Here is a 15,395-nt window from a genome sequence, read left to right on the forward strand (position 1 = left end):
TATATCTTCTTATTCTGAAATTCTCTGTAAAATAATTTCTGAGATTCTAAAAATGTTCCATAGCACACCTCCCCCCATTTCCCTTATCATGGTTTCAGTTTCCATGGTTTTAGTTACAGTCTTTATGAGAGAGTTGCAGAGGAAGATTTGACAAAGAGAGACAAGAAGGCAGTGTGATTACTTAGGCAGAGATTGAAGTGATGCAACCACGAGCCAAGGAAAGATGGCAGCCACCAGAAACAAGAGGCAAGCAACAGATTCTCCCCTAAAGGATTCAGAGAACACACATCCCTGCTTAACACCCTGATCTCTGGCTGCTTAGTTGAAACTGATTTTGTATTTCAGGGTAAGGAAGAGTAAGAGAATGAACATGTGTTATTTTAAGCCACCAGGTTTGTCATAATTTGTTAAGCAGCCATAGGAAACTAATACACTGTCCTTCCCATCACCTTAAAGAATATTCTAGATAAAATGTTGAGTGATTGTGGCAATTTCTTCCAAAACCCCAAGCTTACTACCTCAAACCTTTATTTCACTGTCCCCTTCTAGCTCTTGAGAAGTCCTATTTGCAAATTCGGTATTACCTTCTCAATGAGAAATCATGGGAGGCATTGTCTTCTCATAAATTCTCCCTTGCATCCTGGGCCATTTATGATACAAAAGAAAACTTTTAGCTGGTGAAATTGTTAGAGTTAAATGAATTGTAAAATATGAAGTAGAGTTTCCCAAGTGGAATGATTCAAATTTCTCTTTAATGGTATGATAATAGATCTGATTTCTTCTTAGTTTAGATTCTTTCATTTTCCCTTCTGCAATGAATTGTTGTACATGATGTATCTTAGTGGATTCTCTTAAGAAATTTTGCATAGGAAAATAAAGGATTACATCTCTTAGGATTTCTCTTTCCTCTTCATTCAGGCATGTTGTTTGTTTGTTAGTTTGTTTGTTTAAGTCCCCATTGGTGACTTACTGCCCCTGTTTTTACTGGGAAACAAAAGAACTTAAAGGATCTTAATACTATAAGAAAAACAATGGATGAGACCTCTTACAAGATTTAAGACCATGCATTTTTTAATATGTTTAAAAAGAAGCAGGTTAAGAGAAAATAATTTTGTTGGAATTTCTAAAATTTGTCACTTCTCTTGATTGAAAGATTTTTCCTTCCTATATAGGTTAATATACTGCTGTCTTTGACCTCCCCCCACTCTTATAATTAACTGAACATGGACAATTCAAGAGTTGTTTCTTCAGTTAATTTGGAAGAACAATAGCAAAAGAGGCTGTTTTTAATAAATAATTATTGAATTAACAAGCTATTTCTCCGAGATCATTAGCGATTGAGAGTATCTATGGGTGTAACTAAGTTGTTGAGATATCCCTTAATCTCTATTTATATCCAAAGAGAATATATTTATCTTTTTGACCCATATCATGTTCTAAATTTACTCAGATTTTTATATCTAAATAGCCTTAATTTTTCACTAAAAAAGCATCATTAACAGTTTTTTTTAATGATTTATTTACTTGTGGGGGGAGAACAGAGGGAATGACAGAAGAGGGAGAAAAAGAATCTCCAAGCACACTCCCTGCTGAGTGCAGAACCCTACAGAGCTCCATTCCAGGGTCCCAAGAACATGACCTGAGCAGAAATCAGATGCTTAACTGACTGAGCCACCCCGGTGTCTGGATAAAGTTTTTTTTGTTTGTTTGTTTGTTTGTTTGTTTGTTTTTGTTTTTTTTTAAATAGTGCTCCTAAAAACAGTGCACAGCAAATTGCCAAAACACCAAACAGGAAAAAATTAAAAAATATCAGGTAAATGAAATAAGGGAAACATATGTCTTTAACTAGCATATCTATAGATCTCTAGCATACTGTTATATTTCTAATCCTTATCTCTGCAACCATTTCTCTTTCAGTCTTTATCTCCATTCTCTTACTTATGTGTTTTATTGTTATGTGTGTATGTGTGTTTTAGTTAGTGAATGAAAGAGTTAAACTAGAAATTCCTAAATTGAATGAAATAGAGGTAAAAATCGGATAAACAGATGGACTAGGAAAAGGTAAAGGGAGTGGAACTAACACTAAGATTTTTGATCTGGGCACTGATTACAAATATATGTTTATTTAAAAAAAAACACATAAACCTGTATCCTTTTAATTCATGTGCTTTTCTGAACATGTTATATATCTAAGAAATTCATTTAGAAGTAGAAAAAAAAAGTGGCAAAGTGATTAAAATGCTGGCATTGAAGTAAAAGGAAAACAATTTTTAGATGAAATAGCATTGGGGAATATAAAAATCTCATTCTTCTTATATTTTTAAGAATATGTCATCTTTTTTGAGGAAAACACCTTATGTATTATTTAACTCAACTACTATCTTCTCTTTTGGTTAGTTAGAAATGTTGTTGGTTTGGGTCAGTTATAATGAATGCACCATCCCATAAATAATAAGTTGTCATATCACTGTAGTCTAATTTAAAAATTTCAAAGTATTATTGTCTGAAGTACGAAGAGTTAATTTCAAAATTATCTTTATATTAAGCAAGCAACAGAGTCATTTTGTACCCTATATACAAATTTTGGAGCAGCAAAAAAGTTCCATTCTTTTTTTGGCATTGAGTAATTTTATTTAAAACCAGTATCTTCTGAAGGCACCTGGGTGGCCTAGTCAGGCATCTGAGTCTTGATTTTGGTTCTGGTCATGGTCTTAGGGTCATGGGACTGAGGCCTCCATGGGTTTCACACTCAATGCATAGTCTGCTTGTTCCTCTCCCTCTCCCCCAACCCCTCTCCCCTCCCTCTGCCAATTGTTCACTCTCTCTTTCTCTCAAAAAAAAAAAAAAAAAAAAAAAAAACAAAACTTAAACAAACCCAAAATCTCCTGTAATAAAATGAATTAAGGGCTTAGAGTAGCATGCAGTTGATGAGGAGTGGAAATTTTTTTGCCTTGACAACAGGAGAACTTACTAGCTTTGAGATAAACTTGTATTTACATTTCACAATTATTTTTATATGTTTTAAAATGTTTGCCCCTAAATATCAAATGATAAAGATTATATTCTGCTTAATGTCCATATTTTGAGAATAAGAATGTCATGAAATTGGGATCTTTTACTTCTGCAGGATGTCAAGGCCCAGAAATATTAAAAAATGTTGTAATATTCTTCAGGGTCCTTTAATTAGAAAGGAAAATTCAGGATTATACTAGAAATTTTGGTGTTAACTGGCAGATACTTTGACAGGGAAAGTATATATAGGCCTAATGTGGGAAATGAGGAGTGGGTAGAAAACTCAAGTCTCAGATGGAAGTAAAATGGAAGAAATGGAAGAGTGGGAGTAAACTCTCATTAAAATAAATGGATAAAAGCACTTGCATGAACAGGTTGATATATTAGTAAGCATTGGAAGATCTGTAGGTGGGGAATGGAAAGGATGTAGATAAAATGGAAATGCCTTCATTCATAGAGAAGTGGTGGGCTGACAAAATAAAAATACAGACATAAGTTGTGCTCTAGTACTTGAAGTGTTCTTCCATCAGGGAAATTTGGGTGCATATCAGTCTGTGTACTTCTGTAAGAGAAATAATAAATCAGCATCAGAGACATTGGCTCAAAAGTTTCAGGACTCTCTAAGCTTACTTAGAGTTTTTTTCTTATATGGGTGTTGTTAAATTTACCTGGTGTCTTACTCAGTTTGAATGGCTGCAGCAGAGTACAATAGACTGAGTTGCTTAAACAACAAACGTTTATTTCTTTTAGTTCTGGAGCCTGAACACACAAGATCAAGGTGTGAATGGATCTAGTGTCTGGCAAGGGCATAATTTCTGATTTGCAGATGTTTGTCTTTTTCCTGCATTCTCTACAGAGTGGAAAGAGAAGGATTCTCTCTCTTGTCTCTCTTATAAAGGAACTTATGACACTCATGAGACATGACTCATGATTTATTTTTCTACCAAAGCCACCACCTCCTAACACCCTCACATTAGGGGATAGGACTTCGGGAGGGCACAAATATTTAGTCTATAACACAAATATTTATTCCATAACATTTTCAAATTATATGAAAATAATATTTTAGTGCCTCCCAAATTTAATATTTTTTTATCATTCAGCCCTTTATGCAATAACAAAATAGATTTTATGTTTCAGTTGGCTCAGATACTATAATCGTGAACAGAAGTGGACAGTCTCCATGCATATAATGAATTACCTTATGTAGTCTGAGAGGTGGGGAGCATGGCATGGAGAAAGACTTTTGAGCACAGTCGTGAAAAATAATGCATTATGGAGAAAAATGGTGAATGTGTATGGAATGAGGGTGAATAGTGCTCCAGGCAGAGGCAACTATATATGTAAATGCAAATTAGATGTATTAGCATATTAGAGTATTAGACAAAGCATAGAACATTTGGGGAACTGAAGCAAGTCCAATGGTGCTAAGAAACAGAACAGGTGGCAATGCCATTTGAAGTACATCCAGAGAATCAGAAAATAAAGGGTCTTGTGCATGTATGTATGTGTCAATTTCTTTATGCTAAATACAGATTCTAAATATTCCAAATTCTAATCTCCTCCAGTCCCATCCAGATTTGTGGAACATAAGGAATAGCTTGGAGGACATTGGGAGAAGGAAGGGAAAAACAAAGGGGTTGAAATCAGAGTGGGAGATGAACCATGAGAGACTATGGACTCTTGGAAACAAACTGAGAGTTTTAGAAAGGAGGGGGGGTGGGGGGAATAGGTGAGCCTGGTGATGGGTATTATGGAAGGCATGAATTGCACGGAGCACTGGGTGTTATACACAAACAATGAGGCATGGAACACTACATCAAAAACTAATGATGTAGTGTATGGTGACTAACATAACATAATGAAAAAAAAGTGAAAAATAAAATAAATAAATAAATACAGGGAAGCCATTGAAATATTTAAATAGGAGATAAAATGATAATGTTTGTGTTTCAGGAAATCTCCTAGCGGCAAGCTAGAAAAAAGAATTGGAAGGTGATTCATGCAAGGCTATTGAGATAGTCCAGAAGAGAGAGGGTAGTAGTTTGACTTGCAGCTGGATGGAAAAAAAAAAAAAGGTAAATTCTAGAGAAATATAAGTAAGAAAGTCTTAGTACCATATCCCAAGAATTGAGCGAGAAAGAGATTTATAGCTCATAGCTTCCTGGTTTGTGTATCTTGGAATATGTGGGCCATTTAAAAAATGGTGATCCTATTCTATGTGAAAGTCCATGAGTTAAGCTTGGGGACAATGATATCAATATGCCTCTGGAACATCCATGTACAGAAGAGAAATAAGTAGAATAGTAGATTTTGTTTGCCATAAATAATAATATAAATGATATTTGAGTCCAAGTGAATGAAATTACTCTATATAGTGTGAGAAGAGGAGAGAACCTAACATTGAGCCTTAGGGAGTTTTAACCTGAGAAATAGCACAGGAAAAAGTAGGTAGTTTCATGGACTGCAAAATATGAATCTTTCTAGAAGCAAAGAGTTAGCAGCAATGCCAACTGCGATTAAGAAGTCAACAAGCTGATGACTGAAAATCAACAAATTAGAGAGAATTCTTCCTATAGATGAAGCAAGATCAGAGAGCATGGTTGGCTATGTGAGAGAGAAGCAAGATAACACAGATAGTGAGTACCATGTTTCATAGAGTTTAGCTATCAGCTGAGGAAGAAGTAGGGCAACGATTGAGGGGAATGTTGAACAAACAGATCCTTTACAGGGAAGGGATCAAGTTGAGAGACTGAATAGGGAAGAAAGCCTAAATAATTGATAATGAAAGTAATGAGAAAGGAAAGAGTGGTTTTCAAGTCACAGGTTTGAAAATATGAGGTACTTAAATAAGCCAGGGTATTGAAGAAGTCAGGATTTTTAAAGGTGTTGTAAAAGTCTGAAATCCTTGTGAATTGTGATACAGCAAATAGATCGGAGCAAAAAGAGAGCAACTGGTAGACCAGGTAGAGATTGCATTTATGCTTGCTAATCATAAACATAAAGGGGAACCTATATGCACTTTTGTATGACTTTTTCCAATGGAACCCAGTTATTTTGGTTCTGACTACAATATGTAGTATTTATAGTAGGTAGACTTATCTAGTTTGGAAGATTTGTTGGATCTGTAAAATAGAAAAAGAAACAAGTGTGATAAATTTTGCTACTGATAAGTGTAAACTTGGAATGATGGACCATGGGCTTTGTTTGAATAAGGAAGCAAATAGACATTGTTCCAAACAAGTGAAGTTGTTTTCTGCCTTTGTGTATGTAAAGTTTGTAAAGATATGGAAATCATGGTTAAATGAATGCAGAAGTTCCATATTGAAAGACAATAAGGAATTCAAGGCAATCTTCACAATTTTGTTTACCTACAAAATCTACATTGAGCAATTGTAAGGTTGCAATGGTTATATATATATTTTTAAATTTTTTTATAAACATATATTTTTATCCCCAGGGGTATAGGTCTGTGAATCGCCAGATTTACACATTTCACAGCACTCACCATAGCACATACCCTCCCCAATTCCCATAACCCCACCCCCCTCTCTTAACCCCCCTCCCCCATCAACCCTCAGTTTGTTTTGTGAGATTAAGAGTCACTTATGATTTGTCTCCCTCCCAATCCCATCTTGTTTCATTTACTCTTCTCCTACCCCCTTAACCCACCATGTTGCATCTCCTCTCCCTCATATCAGGGAGATCATATGATAGTTGTCTTTCTCCGATTGACTTATTTCACTAAGCATGATACCCTCTTGTTCCATCCACGTCGTCGCAAATGGCAAGATTTCATTTCTTTTGATGGCTGCATAGTATTCCATTGTGTATATATACCACATCTTCTTTATCCATTCATCTGTTGATGGACATCTAGGTTCTTTCCATACTTTGGCTATTGTAGACATTGCTGCTATAAACATTCAGGTGCACGTGCCCCTTCGGATCACTACGTTTGTATCTTTAGGGTACATACCCAGTAGTGCAATTGCTGGGTCATAGGGTAGTTCTATTTTCAACTTTTTGAGGAACCTCCATGCTGTTTTCCAGAGGAGTTGCACCAGCTTGCATTCCCACCAACAGTGTAGGAGGGTTCCCCTTTCTCCGCATCCTTGCCAGCATCTGTCATTTCCTGACTTGTTCATTTTAGCCATTCTGACTGGTGTGAGGTGATATCTCACTGTGGTTTTGATTTGTATTTCCCTGATGCCGAGTGATATGGAGCACTTTTTCATGTGTCTGTTGGCCATCTGGATGTCTTCTTTGCAGAAATGTCTGTTCATGTCTTCTGCCCATTTCTTGATTGGATTATTTGTTCTTTGGGTATTGAGTTTGCTAAGTTCTTTATAGATTTTGGACACTAGCCCTTTATCTGATATGTCGTTTGCAAATATCTTCTCCTATTCTGTCAGTTGTCTTTGGTTTTGTTAACTGTTTCCTTTGCTGTGCAAAAGCTTTTGATCTTGATAAAATCCCAATAGTTCATTTTTGCCCTTGCTTCCCTTGCCTTTGGCGATGTTCCTAGGAAGATGTTGCTGTGGCTGAGGTCGAAGAGGTTGCTGCCTGTGTTCTCCTCAAGGATTTGGATGGATTCCTTTCTCACATTGAGATCCTTCATCCATTTTGAGTCTATTTTCGTGTGTGGTGTAAGGAAATGATCCAATTTCATTTTTCTGCATGTGGCTGTCCAATTTTCCCAACACCATTTATTGAAGAGGCTTTCTTTTTTCCATTGGACATTCTTTCCTGCTTTGTCGAAGATTAGTTGACCATAGAGTTGAGGGTCTGTTTCTGGGCTCTCTATTCTGTTCCATTGATCTATATGTCTGTTTTTGTGCCAGTACCATGCTGTCTTGATGATGACAGCTTTGTAATAGAGCTTAAAGTCCAGAATTGTGATGCCACCAACTTTGGCTTTCTTTTTCAATATCGCTTTGGCTATTCGAGGTCTTTTCTGGTTCCATATAAATTTTAGGATTATTTGTTCCATTTCTTTAAAAAAAAAAAAGGATGGTACTTTTATAGGAATTGCACTAAATGTGTAGATTGCTTTAGGTAGCATAGACATTTTCACAATATTTATTCTTCCAATCCAGGAGCATGGAACATTTTTCCATTTCTTTGTGTCTTCCTCAATTTCTTTCATGAGTACTTTATAGTTTTCTGAGTATAGATTCTTAGTCTCTTTGGTTAGGTTTATTCCTAGGTATCTTATAGTTTTGGGTGCAATTGTAAATGGGATTGACTCCTTCATTTCTCTTTCTTCTGTCTTGCTGTTGATGTAGAGAAATGCAACTGATTTCTGTGCATTGATTTTATATCCTGACACTTTACTGAATTCCTGTACAAGTTCTAGCAGTTTTGGAGTGGAGTCTTTTGGGTTTTCCACATATAGTATCATATCATCTGCGAAGAGTGATAGTTTGAATTCTTCTTTGCCAATTTGGATGCCTTTAATTTCCTTTTGTTGTCTGATTGCTGAAGCTAAGACTTCTAGTACTATGTTGAATAGCAGTGGTGATAACGGACATCCCTGCCATGTTCCTGACCTTAGCGGAAAAGCTTTCAGTTTTTCTCCATTGAGAATGATATTTGCGGTGGGTTTTTCATAGATGGCTTTGATAATATTGAGGTATGTGCCCTCTATCCCTACACTTTGAAGAGTTTTGATCAGGAAGGGATGCTGTACTTTGTCAAATGCTTTTTCAGCATCTATGGAGAGTGTCATATGGTTCTTGTTCTTTCTTTTATTAATGTGTTGTATCACATTGATTAATTTGTGGATGTTTAACCAACCTTGCAGCCCTGGAATAAATCCCACTTGGTCGTGGTGAATAATCCTTTTAATGTACTGTTGAATCCTATTGGCTAGTATTTTGGTGAGAATTTTCTCATCTGTGTTCATCAAGGATATTGGTCTGTAGTTCTCTTTTGTGATGGGATCCTTGTCTGGTTTTGGGATCAAGGTGATGCTGGCCTTATAAAATGAGTTTGGGAGTTTTCCTTCCATTTCTATTTTTTGGAACAGTTTCAGTAGAATGGGAATTAGTTCTTCTTTAAATGTTTGGTAGAATTCCCCTGGGAAGCCATCTGGCCCTGGGCTTTTGTTTGTTTGGAGATTTTTGATGACTATTTCAATCTCCTTACTGGTTATGGGTCTGTTCAGGCTTTCTATTTCTTCCTGGTTCAGTTGTGGTAGTTTATATGTCTCTAGGAATGCATCCATTTCTTCCAGATTGTCAAATTTATTGGCATAGAGTTGCTCATAATATGTTCTTATAATTGTCTGTATTTCTTTGGTGTTCGTTGTGATCTCTCCTCTTTCATTCATGATTTTATTTATTTGGGTCCTTTCTCTTTTCTTTTTGATAAGTCTGGCCAGGGGGTTATCAATCTTATTAATTCTTTCAAAGAACCAGCTCCGAGTTTCGTTGATTTGTTCTATTGTTTTTTTGGTTTCTATTTCATTGATTTCTGCTCTGATCTTTATGATTTCTCTTCTCCTGCTAGGTTTAGGGTTTCTTTCTTGTTCTTTCTCCAGGTCCTTTAGGTGTAGGGTTAGTTGTGTACCTGAGACCTTTCTTGTTTCTTGAGAAAGGCTTGTACCGCTATATATTTTCCTCTCAGGACTGCCTTTGTTGTGTTCCACAGATTTTGACCCGTTCTGTTTTCATTATCATTTGTTTCCATGAATTTTTTCAATTCTTCTTTAATTTCCTGGTTGACCCATTCATTCTTTAGAAGGATGCTGTTTAGTCTCCATGTATTTGGGTTCTTTCCAAATTTCCTCTTGTGATTGAGTTCTAGCTTCAGAGCATTGTGGTCTGAAAATATGCAGGGAATGATCCCAATCTTTTGATAATGGTTGAGACCTGATTTAGGACCAAGGATGTGATCTATTCTGGAGAATGTTCCATGTGCACTAGAGAAGAATGTGTATTCTATTGCTTTGGGATGAAATGTTCTGACTATATCTGTGATGTCCATCTGGTCCAGTGTGTCATTTAAGGCCTTTATTTCCTTGTTGATCTTTTGCTTGGATGATCTGTCCATTTCAGCGAGGGGAGTGTTAAAGTCCCCTACTATTATTGTATTATTGTTGATGTGTTTCTTTGATTTTGTTATTAATTGGTTTATATAGTGGGCTGCTCCCACGTTAGGGGCATAGATATTTAAAATTGTTAGATCTTCTTGTTGGACAGATCCTTTGAGTATGATATAGTGTCCTTCCTCATCTCTTATTATAGTCTTTGGCTTAAAATCTAATTGATCTGATATAAGGATTGCCACTCCTGCTTTCTTCTGATGTCCATTAGCATGGTAAATTCTTTTCCACCCCCTCACTTTAAATCTGGAGGTGTCTTCGGGTTTAAGATGAGTTTCTTGTAGGCAACATATAGATGGGTTTTGTTTTTTTATCCATTCTGATACCCTGTGTCTTTTGATTGGGGCATTTAGCCCATTAACATTCAGGGTAACTATTGAGAGATATGAATTTAGTGCCATTGTATTGCCTATAAGGTGACTGTTATTGTATATTGTCTCTGTTCCTTTCTGATCTACTACTTTTAGGGTCTCTCTTTGCTTAGAGGACCTCTTTCAATATTTCCTGTAGAGCTGGTTTGGTGTTCACAAATTCTTTCCATTTTTGTTTGTCCTGGAAGCTTTTAATCTCTCCTTCTCTTTTCAATGATAGCCTAGCTGGATATAGTATTCTTGGCTGCATGTTTTTCTCGTTTAGTGCTCTGAATATATCATGCCAGCTCTTTCTGGCCTGCCAGGTCTCTGTGGATAAGTCTGCTGCCAATCTAATATTTTTACCATTGCATGTTACAGACTTCTTTTCCCGGGCTGCTTTCAGGATTTTCTCTTTGTCACTAAGACTTGTAAATTTTACTATTAGGTGACGGGGTGTGGACCTATTCTTATTGATTTTGAGTGGGATTCTCTGAACCTCCTGGATTTTGATGCTTGTTCCCTTTGCCATATTGGGGAAATTCTCTCTAATAATTCTCTCCAATATACCTTCTGCTCCCATCTCTCTTTCTTCTGCTTCTGGAATCCCAATTATTCTAATGTTGTTTCATCTTATGGTGTCACTTATCTCTCAAATTCTGCCTCGTGGTCCAGTAGCTGTTTGTCCCTCTTTTGCTCAGCTTCTTTATTCTCTGTCATTTGGTCTTCTATATCGCTAATTCTTTCTTCTGCCTCATTTATCCTAGCAGTGAGAGCCTCCATTTTTTATTGCACCTCATTAATAGCTTTTTTGATTTCAACTTGGTAGATTTTAGTTCTTTTATTTCTCCAGAAAGGGCTTTTATATCTCCCGAGAGTATTTCTCTAATATCTTCCATGCCTTTTTCGAGCCCGGCTAGAACCTTGAGAATCGTCATTCTGAACTCTAGATCTGACATATTACCAATGTCTGTATTGATTTGGTCCCTGCCTTTGGTACTGCCTCTTGTTCTTTTTTTTTGGTGAATTTTTCCGCCTTGTCATTTTGTCCAGATAAGAGTATATGAAGGAGCAAGTAAAATACTAAAAGGGTGGCAACAACCCCAGGAAAATATGCTTTAACCAAATCAGAAGAGATCCCAAATCGTGAGGGGGGAGAAAGGGGATAAAAAAGGTTCAGAAAGAAAAAAAGAAAGAAAGAAAGAAAGAAACAATTAAAAAAAGAAAACGAATAAAGAAAAATATAAAAAAGAAAAAAATATATATATTAGATAAACTAGTTACAAAACGTTAAAAAAGAAAAGGATAAAAGTTAAAAAAAATTTGGCAGAAGAAGAGAAAAAAATTGAAAAAGAAAAAAAATTAAATTAACTGCAAGGCTAAAGAATCATGGGGACAAAGCCATGAGTTCCATGCTTTGCTTTCTCCTCCTGTGGAATTCTGCTGCTCTCCTTGGTATTGAAACTGTACTCCTTGGTAGGTAAACTTGGTCCTGGCTGGTTTTCTTGTTGATCTTCTGGGGGAGGGGCCTGTTGTAGTGATTCTCAAGTGTCTTTACCCCAGGCGGAGTTGCACTGCCCTTACCAGGGGCCGGGCTGAGTAATCTGCTCGGGTTTGCTTTCAGGAGCTTTTGTTCCCTGAGCGCTTTCTGTAGAGTTCTGGAGGGCAGGAATGAAGATGGCGGCTTCCTAGTTTCCGGCACGGAGGAGCCAAGAGTCTGGGGCCCCACTCCTCAGTGCACCCTCAGAGAACAGCGCCCAATCACTTCCGTCACCCTGGCCTCCGGCCATGCTCCGAGCTGACCGAGCCTGCGACCAGTTCAAGGTAACCCCGAGCTTAGAGCTTACTCCTCGGCTCTGTCTCTGTAGCCGGCCTCCCTGTTCTAATACCTGTAAGCTCTGCAACACTCAGACACCCCCGATCCTTCTGTGACCCTGCGGGACCTGAGGCCATGCTGACCCCGCCTGGGCTTCACCCCGGTTAAGCCTCTGGAGCGATGTCCCTCAGCGGAACAGACTTTTAAAAGTCCCGATTTTGTGCTCCATTGCTCCACCACTGCCGGGAGCTGGCCCCTCCCCCCCGTGGTCTATCTTCCCGTCGCTTTGGATTCACTTCTCCGCCAGTCCTACCTTTCAGAAAGTGGTTGATTTTCTGTTTCTAGAATTGCTGTTCTTCTTCTCTTCGATCTCCCGTTGGATTTGTAGGTGTTTGTAATCTTTTGATAATCTATCTAGCTGATCTCCTGCTACCTGAAGTAGTCTCAGCCTGCTACTTCTCCGCCATCTTGACTCCTCCGCAATGGTTGTATTTTTTATATTGTCTTTTATTCTACTCTGATCTTAACTCAGCTCACATCTTGAGGTGGTCATTCATCAGAGTGCACAGAGCCTTTAAATCGAACTATTCTTGTCTGATACTGTAGCAGCATCTTACAAGCATTAAATTTAAGGATAAAACAAGACTATGGAGATTGTTTCAGTCCCCTCATTTTGAAGATGATCTCTTTAAAATTCAAAGAAGTGGCATGATAAAAGATATAGAGTAGTTATACTATATTAACTCAAACTGACATCTCTTTAACCTCGATATTGGGCAGTCTCCATAGTCTTAATTGTCAGTGACATTATAGATTAGTATATTGTCATTGTAGAAGATTACTCAGACAAAGTATATCCAAAGAAATTAATCTCTGATTAATTACCCCAGTATACTCCAAGGTACATCAATCCCCAAAATAACATTAGAGATCTTTCTATGGCACTATGGCATGTGACTAAAGAGTAACTCCCAGAAGGGTGGAGGAAAATTATAGGTAGGGGTTATTAAAAAAAAAAAGAGAGGGAAAGAGAGAGAAAGAGAGAGAGATATTTGCTTTGGATGGCAGTAAACACTAACTCTACTTAATATTTTTTTCTCAAACAAAGGCAATATAATATTAAACTGATTTATTCTTTGTTTAAATAATACCAGTTGACTTTTTGTCAGGAAATTTAAAATTGAATATCACATCAGAAAAGTCTGCTATAATATAGATTAAAAGATGTAACATCTAAAAGTTACAGATAACCATTGCCTACACGTAATGTGAATTTCTTGTGAGTTAGAAATACTCATCAGCTGATAATTACATGTAATGTGCTTGTGTAGAAAAATCTCTTCTGATTTCTGTAATCTCTCAGAATCTTACAGAAAGCTTGTCATTTCAGAAACCCTGGACTGATGTGCATCATTCATAAAGTTAATTTCCCTGACTTCTAATACTATAACATTTACTAATGTTCTACTGTCCACCTATCAAAAGGTTGATTGTTGGCAGGCTAAATATCCATGCCATTCAACATGAATTCCTCTCATCCAGATTCATGTACAATGGTTATGATTGATATTTTTTGATAGTTGATTGAAATAAGACACCAATGCTGAAATAAACAAGTTAAAGATATATCACCTACTCTCCTCACCTTACACTACAATAGTATAAATCATCTCCTATATTTATACAGTTCAGATTCTGCATACTAATCGCTACTTATCAGTAGAGAACCCTCTTATAACAATGATGACATCATTTAATCTTACTAGCTTCTCTAAAAGCAGGAGATATCTGCTCTTCTGATTCCAGATGTCTGCTCTCCCAATTCCAGATGTGAAGGGAACAGCTTCTCTGAACTTAAAATTGCTAATTAAGATGTTCACTAAGCTTATGTAATTCAATATCAGTTTTGTTTACTGTAGTATCTTAAGTGCCTATGTTGATTTCTGGCACATACTGGGTGTTCAAGAAATACTTGTCGAATAAATAAGACAGACACAAAAGATTAAACATCAAGAATCTCTGTCAAGGAAAGAAAGCACAGAGCAAGTCTATGTCATCTCACACTTCTTTTCCTTATCATCAGCTTTTAAAGCCACTGAAGAAATCTTTTTATAAAATTTTATTTGAGATTTAAACTATAAGTAAAGGTTTTACTTAAAAATATTGAGTTTATGTCCATTAGCTAAAAGATAAATATTTAAAGCAAAAATAAATAACAACCCTGAATTGTTATGAGTGGATTTCACTTTAGGTTGCCAGTTTGATCATATATTACCCATCGGAAAATGCTATGTGTCATTACAAACTCACTTCAGTAGACTAGGGATTACAATTGTTTCCAGAGTAGAAGGTCAAACAAAGGTCATAAAGGCAAATTAATTAAATGTTTAAATCAGAAAACTGCCTAAAACTATCACTTGTTGTTCAAATTTACAAAATCCCAAATCATCCCAAGAGTCGCTCTAGTTAGAACACTACTGGAACAGAAGCAGTATTTTCCAGAGGTTGAGAGTAACTTGTGAATAGTAAATTGTGATGCCAGAGGCAAATATCAATTTCAGATATTCTAATTCTCTAACCAAGTTTTAGCAAGGAATGCACAATAGCAGGGAAGAAGCATCTCTTCTCCAAAATTTAGTGATGAAATGAAACTGTGAGATGGAACAAAGATTCTCGAGTTGAGTGGGCATTCAAACAATCAGGTCATGTGTTCATTACATACAGAAAGTGGATACTTTATCAAGAACAGCAAACAAAGTAGTATTACCAGTTAGCTCTTTGATTCAGTACAAGATACTCTGTACATGATAATAACGCCATCAATTAAAAGGTGTTTTGGAAGTAATAATGATCAAAGTATCAAAATTAATTTCTGAGTGGTTAACTTTTAGATTTATATTCAAATCTATTTAAATATATTCCTGATTTAGCATCACTTTCTCTTACATTTGAACGTATCACTTATGAAGTAAAAGAAAAAGATGGATCCAGATACACTAGTAAGCTAGGATTCTAATCCAGCCCACCACCTATCTGATCTTTTTTTTTTTTTTAAGATTTTATTTATTTATTTGACAGTCAGAGATCACAAGTAGGCAGAGAGGCAGGA

Source organism: Enhydra lutris, unplaced genomic scaffold (genome assembly GCF_002288905.1).
Source record: "Enhydra lutris kenyoni isolate GAN:26980312 unplaced genomic scaffold, ASM228890v2 scaffoldscaffold22, whole genome shotgun sequence".
In the NCBI taxonomy this organism is placed as follows: Eukaryota; Metazoa; Chordata; class Mammalia; order Carnivora; family Mustelidae; genus Enhydra; species Enhydra lutris.